Raw genomic sequence first — 7,680 nt, 5'->3', positions numbered from 1 at the left:
GTACTTATCTGTGGTATTGATTACTTTGCTCCATCTAATCCGGAGTGCATCTTCCGCTGTTTTTAGCTTCGCTTCTGCTTTTTTAGGCTGCGTGCAGTTGCAACGAGCCTCTCGTGGAGATTCTTCTGCTCCATAGGTTTATTCGGCGTGAGGTCGTCCGGAATGCCGTTTTCGCCGGAGGAGGGATGTTCGGTTTCTCTATCCGTGTTGCCCTGTTCGGACGGTTGCTCTAAGGCCTGCTCGTCGTCTACCGGCTCGTCCTGCTCTATGGCTGGGTTTTTGTCGAGGCGGGGCTTGGGTCGGCGTTTACACCGACGCTTTGATTGCTTTTCGGGGGGTCGATCTCCCGTCCCATCCCCTTTTTCCTCGTTGTCGCTTCCTTTAGGGGTATCCACCATGTACACATCGTGAGATGAGGTGGCTGTCCAATGCCCTATGGGCGTTGGTTCGTCGGTATCTCCTGCATCGTCATCCATGCTGTCGATGTCTCCGGAGTCGAAGTTGAGCACGTCGTTTAAATTGTCGACAGTGGCTACCAAGTGGGTGGTGGGTGGGCTTTGAATTTCTTCATCGTCCGTATCCCATCCTCGCTGACCGTAGTTCGGCCAGGGCTCTCCTGATAAAGAGAGAGACTTGAGAGAGTTCAGGATATCGCCAAAAGGCGAGTGCTGAAAGATGTCTGCGGCGGTGAACTCCATTATCGGCGCCCAATCGGATTCGATCGGCAGGGGCGCGGGGGGTTCGGAGTTCGGAAAGGAGTCCGGATCCTCGGAGTCACGGATCATGCAGAGTGCGGGGCTAGCGTTCGGCTCGATCGCCTTTGAGATCGAAGCCCCCGAGGTGACGTCCAACCGCTCATCCTCGATTGGCGCAATAGGCTCCGAGTTAGGGGTCGGAACCGATGCGTGTGCGGCCTCCAGGACACTGTCCGGGGGCAGAGCTAGATCATGCCCCTCGAGATAGTGCGGCGCGCTTGGCCGTGGCTCGACCGTCGAAGATCAAGTCTCCGCGGATGTCAGCCGTGTAGTTTAAGCTTCCAAACCTGACTTGATGGCCAGGGGCGTAGCTTTCGATCTGCTCCAGGTGGCCGAGCAAATTGGCCCGCAGAGCGAAGCCGCCGAAGACGAAGATCTGTCCGGGGAGAAAGTCTCACCCTGGACCGCATCGTTGTTGATGATCAAGGAGCCATCGGGCCTAAGGCGACGACACAGAGGAACTCTCAATGAAAGCACCAATGTCGGTGTCAAAACCGGCGGATCTCGGGTAGGGGGTCCCGAACTGTGCGTCTAGGCCGGATGGTAACAGGAGGCAAGGGAAACGAAGTTTTACCCAGGTTCGGGCCCTCTCGATGGAGGTAAAACCCTACGTCCTGCTTGATTAATATTGATGATATGGGTAGTACAAGAGTAGATCTACCACGAGATCGGAGAGGCTAAACCCTAGAAGCTAGCCTATGGTATGATTGTTGTTGCTGGTTGTCGTACGGACTAAAACCCTCCGGTTTATATAGACACCGGAGAGGGTTAGGGTTACACAAAGTCGGTTACAATGGTAGGAGACCTACATATCCGTATCGCCAAGCTTGCCTTCCACGCCAAGGAAAGTCCCTTCCGGACACGGGACGAAGTCTTCAATCTTGTATCTTCATAGTCCAGGAGTCCGGCGAAGGTATAGTCCGGCTATCCGGACACCCCCTAATCCAGGACTCCCTCAGTAGCCCCTGAACCAGGCTTCAATGACGACGAGTCCGGCGCGCAGATTGTCTTCGGCATTGCAAGGCGGGTTCCTCCTCCAAGTACTTCATAGAAGATTTTGAAAAGATAGTGTCCGGCTCTGCAAAATAAGTTTCCACATATTGCCATAGAGAGAATAACATTTACACAAATCTAATCTGCTGACGTATTCCGTAGTGTGACACACCACGGCCAAGCCTTTATCCGAGTCGTTTCATTATCCCACCTCAGCGCGTCATGAGGCGGTTTCCTTGGCACGTCTTGTTAAAGCAGAGATCGTGTCCCCTTATTCGGGATTCTCATATAGGCGTGGGTAACCCAACCGCTTCGAGGACTCCTAGATTATAGGAAAGTCCAAACAGGCACGGAGAGGACGCTTGATATTCACCCTCTTTATAAGGGACAAGGCTTTTTTTTCCCTCCCGTGCTCAATCGAATCCTTCCCCCACCTCAAGCTCAAGCGCCCAAAGTTCAGGTCAGGTGCTCCGAACCTTCAGTCATGTCCGGATCTAGCCTTCAAGGCCGATGGGTGCCTTCCTCCGTCACGGAAGAGAGACATCAAAAAGTTGAGGGAGGCCAGATATCTGACCGCGAGATTTTGCATCGGCTGCCTCCTCAGGGCAGGCCGTCTCCCACCCCCGAACCCAAGAGAACGTCGTGTTCGTCTCCCACTTCCTCCGAGGTCTAGGCCTTGCTCTGGATCCTTTTGTCAGGGGCTTGATGTTTTATTACGGGCTAGATTTCCATGATCTAGCTCCGGACTCCTTTCTTCATATCACGACATTTATTGTTGTGTGCGAGGCCTTCCTCCGGGTTACCCCTCACTTTGGCCTATGGCTCAAGACCTTTGAAGTAAAGCCGAAGATGATCGAGGGGCAACATGCGCGTGTGGAGGTGCCTCAATACGCAAGATGACGGGAGCTCATGGCCCAAAGGTTCCATTCCAGAGGTGTCTGAATTGTGGCAACAGGAGTGGTTCTACATCACGGCTCCTAGAAGTGCCAAGTGGGCGGCCGCCCCCGTTTTCCGCTCGGGCCCTCCACAACTGATGTCATGGATTAGCAGAGGACTGAGCTGGGGTCCAGCCAAGGACGTGCCTATACTGCAAAGCCGCATTCGAGATCTCTTCAATGGAGATTTCAGTTTGGTTGCGGTAATACAAGTTATGCTGGTTCGTCAAGTCCAGCCTTGCAAACGCCGGCCCCTTCGCTTGTGGGAGTTCAATCCCGAGGGACCGCGTGTCATTCAAAATTTCCTCGGCCTGACGCACGAGGAGATGTACAAGTCATTCTTCGGACCTCAGGTAGAGTGTCCGGAAATCACCGAGGACGTGGGCCTGAGCAGTACGCCGCCGAACAGGTAAGGAATCTTCCGGCCGAATATACTATCTCTCATTTGTTACGAAGTTATCTCTGAGAGTTGCTTTTTGACCAGGACTGGCTAACAAAGGCGAAGTTGATTCGGTGTTCGGCCCCCTCCCTGAGGGTTTGGAAAATCCGGTACTGGAAAAGATGCTCCAGGTCGCACCTGCCCGGAGCCCTTGAAGGAAGATACCGGGGAGGATAATACGGGCGGACGCGGGCCCCCAACGCTGCCCATTCTAACCGAGGGAGCGAGCGTCTCCATGAAGGAAGACGACCGGAGGAGGAAAAGGACTGCGCCCGGGGATTCGGAAGCCGAAGCTTCCAAACGGGAGAAGAAGTCTCCCACAGAGGGTCCTACCTTGGGGGGCTGTTGCCGCACAAAGTCCGCGGGGGGATCAATTCTCCCGCGAGTCGTAAGTGACCCGAAATACTTTAATAGTACAGATATGCCATCTTTTTCTTCTGAGAAAATAACCACCGCATATATCTTTGCAGTTCGGGCCTTAGCCCCTCTCAAATGAGCTCGTCTTCGGGGGATCTTCTTCCAGAGATGATGGAGAGTGCCTCCTCCGGACTCCTCCGCTCCAGAAGCGGGCGACCCTGAAGTGTCGTCGCGGAGGGCCTCTCCGAGTCCGGTGAGGCCAGAAGATAATCCCATTGACCCCCGAAGCTCCCAGTGTCCGGCTCCCGAAGAGAGCAGACAAAAGAGTCCGGCACCGTCTAGTGTGCGATCGGATGTTCTGAGGGAGTTGGTGGGGCGAGCGGCCATCTCAGATGAACACCGTGTGCTGATGAATACGGTGATGGAGAGAATATCGTCCGCCGAAAGCGGATTGCATGAAGCTTTTATGAGTCTACTGACAGGCTTTGAGGTACGTAAAAGAATGTATGATAGTCCTGCACATGCTAGGTGTGCCCTGTGTAGATAGTAGCCCCTGAGACTCTGGTTGTCGTCGGAAACGACGACGAACAGAGGATCATATTCCCAGGTAATAACCATACTGCCTCTATGTGCAGGTGATGGAAGCTCCGGTGGCTAGCCGGACTAGCGAGTTTGCCCATTTAGAACGGCAGTTGGATGCGGCAGACGCCGACATCGAGCTTGTTAACAAAAGGCTTGACGAGGCACAGGGTAAGTGTCATTATCTGGTAAACGCCACATAGGAAGAGCAGCATGATGCCAGTATCTTTAATATGTTGTGACTGCAGATGGAGCTGCCACTGTTGAAGCCTTGCGGGCAGAACTTGCCCGAGCCAAGGAACAAGCGAGGTTGGGTAATGCGGCTGCTTTGAAGGCGGCCGAAGAGTTGCAAGCCGAGAAGGCCGCGCATGGCGAGAGCCGAGAAGATGGCCAAGATGGCCATAGAATTAAAAGCGCCGCCGACCGTTGCCGGGTTCTTGAAAAGGAAAACCAGAAGGCATCGGACCTTGAGAAGGCTGCTGCGACGAAAAGACCTCCGCTCTGCTATGAGGGCAAAGAAGGAGGAGCTGCGGGAAGCCGGGGATATTGTAGCTGGGAAATCCTTTATGTTGCGGAGGAAGTTCGGAGATCCACGGTATGCCCCTCTGGATCGGCTGTGGAGTTCGGAGGATGTATATATGGATTTGGCGGCGAGCGCTGCCGATGCGGCCAAGTACTTCCAGGGTCAGACGGACCGTGAAGTAGACCAGCTGTTTTGGAGACAATTCCATTCTCCCGAGCGTCCGCTTTCATTGACTGACCAATTAGCCGAATGGGCCGAACTAAATAGGTTGTCCGGACTCTCCATGAGTCTGTTGTGGATCAGCTATGGCCGGAAAGGTCAAAACCGAACAGCTATTTCAGCTTGGTGCAGCAGTTCCTTGACGTGGTGCCACGCATTAATGCGATGAAGAGGTCGGCGTGCATAGAGGGCGCACGGATGGCCTTTGCCCGTGTTAAAGCATACTGGGCGGAGATGGATGCTACCACTGTTGCAGCGCGGGATTCGGCCATAGGTCGAAGGGCTGCTGAGCACTACTTTGAAGAAGTTCTTGAGGGTGCTCGTTTGATAGAGACCCAGTGCTCAAAAAATATTATGTTTGAGTGATATGTAATCTCATTGTAAGCGAAATGCTTTTATAAATTTTTATAAGGCTATTTTTATACTTTTGCCTGAAAGTAATATGATGCCTCCTGGGCGGCCGTTTATGTATACATGTGTATAACCTGAAAGATTGCAGCCGTCGGCTTCAACCCCCACGCATATAATGCGGAGGTGCTCGCAAAAACACGCGTTCACACTTAACCCAACGTCTTGGTCCTATTAAGGAGGTGATAGCAGAGCGAGCGAGGCAACCGGACTATAATGCTTTAGCACTTTCACTTAGCCATAGGAGTTTGACAGTGGGGCTACTAGATAGCCCCTGGTGGCTCCGCACTCTCCCGATCGGGTGCGTACATGCCTGGCCGGAAAACGGCCCTTCGTTAAGGCGGAGGAATTCTAACATTCCACAGGTCATCGAGTGGTTGACCAGTCTCACGCTATATCATGACAGTCAGTTTTCGGCTTTCTCTACTGAGGTGCTCGTCCGGATGAACTAGGGCACAATCGCAGTAGTTCTCCTGGTGCTACCTTAGCCGGTAAAGCGGAACGTAAGGCACCAAAACACAGGAGCCGGGCAAACCCAACATTTGACCAAAGACAATGATTCGGAGCTGATGCATATAGGGCCAAACTCGCGACGCCGAACACTCCCTAAGGTATTCGGTCTTTGTGGTATAAACCGGGCCTAAATAAGCTTTGTAAGAAGCCCCTTGTGTCCAGGTACGTGCATTGTTCTGGCGTGGCCACATGCCAAGACGTCAGCATCCTTGGTGGATATGTATCAACAAGAGACAGTAAAAAAGGTTTACGCAGGGTCTTAATCTAAAAAGAATCCTTGGAGCGGGTCCCTGCTGCACGTCTGCGCCTGTGTCTCTGTTGTGCCGTATCCTGGACGGGTGTAGCACGATGATCGTCTGTAAAAGAGAGGAATTTAGGTGAAAAAGTTGTCGTGCAAAAAGATAGTTTTTAAAGAAACCATGTATAATTCAAGATGAGAAGAAATTGCCACTTGTCTGCGCGCGTTGAGCCCCTTGTATTGACAAATAGGGGTGTGACCATTTATTCGGTATAAGTAGCGGCGCCGGACTCGATTAGTTGTGTCTGAGGTCTTGACGACCTATTGGATGCTTTCGCTGGTCCGGGCGCCTTTAGTGTGCGGCTGCCAAGGCAGCCTCACTCTCTTCGGCGCGCAGAGATCGCTTGATATTTCCGTGCACGTGAAATGATGCCACGTGGACCGGGCATCTTGAGTGTGAGGGAGGCGTAGTGTGGTATTGCATTAAAGCGAGCGAAAGCTTCGCGTCGAGCAGTGCTTGATAGCCACTTTGAAACGGAGCGATGTGGAAAGTTAAATGCTCGCGACGTGGAAGTTATCGGGGGAGCCGAATATAACTTGTAGTAGGAGGGAGCCCGTACAACGAGCCCCTGGGCCTGGCGTTACTCCTTTAAAGGTAGTATTGCTATGGCGAATTTGTGTTGGGTCTAACCCCATCCCGCAGATTGTATCCTGATATATTAGGTTTAGGCTACTGCGCCATCCATCAAGACTCGTGTGAAGTGATATCCGCCAATTACTGGGTCTAATAGGGCAGCCCATCCTGCGTGTCGGATACTTGCTGAGTAATCGCGATGGTCGAAAGTGATCGGTTGAGATGACCAGTGGCAGGACTTCGCGGTGACAGGCACTTGGGTATTTTTCTGGGAGTGCCGTGTTTTTTCCCTTGATCACGTGTAACACGTTTACTGTTTTGACTTCTGGTGGAATTTTTTTGTTCCCCAGTGTCTTGCTTGGGAGGCTCGTCCTCGTCTTCGCTTGGTGTATCCTCCCCCTTGTGTACGGCGTTGAGCTTGCGGACTGCTTGAAGACCCAACATTCTCTGTGGGTATGATTAGCAGGTTTACCAGGGGTGCTATGGATCTGACATATTTGGTCCAGAATTTTGTTGGCTGGACAGTTCATCGTGCCTTTAGGGGGCGGCTTTTGCTGACCTGGCCGAGAGCTTTTGAATCCGGCGTTTACTGCCGTGCCTTCGTGCTGTCTTCTTTATTCCGGCGTTTGTTATTGCTGTTGCGCCGTGATTTCCCGTTTCCATCTCTAACTTCAGATGTACTGGGGTCGCTGGTGCTGCATCTGGCTAGCCAGCTGTCCTCACCCGCAAAAGCGGGTCATGAGGTTTGTTAATGCGGCCATCGTTCTCGGCTTATTTTGGCCGAGGTGTCTGGCGAGCCATTCGTCACGGACGCTATGCTTGAAAGCTGCCAAGGCTTCGGCGTCCGGACAGTCGACAATCTGGTTCTTTTTAGTAAGAAACCTGTTCCAAAGCTTTCGGGCTGACTCTCCGGGCTGTTGAGTTATGTGACTCAAATCGTCCGCATCCGGAGGTCGGACATAAGTCCCTTGAAAATTTGCCCGAAAGGCGTCTTCGAGCTCTTCCCAACTTCCAATGGAGCTTTCGGGGAGCCTTTGAGCCAGTGACGAGCTGGCCCTTTGAGCTTGAGGGGTAAGTACTGTGATGG

The sequence above is a fragment of the Triticum urartu genome, chromosome 2 (genome assembly GCF_003073215.2).
Source record: "Triticum urartu cultivar G1812 chromosome 2, Tu2.1, whole genome shotgun sequence".
NCBI lineage: Eukaryota > Viridiplantae > Streptophyta > Magnoliopsida > Poales > Poaceae > Triticum > Triticum urartu.
This window is presented reverse-complemented; position numbering follows the sequence as displayed.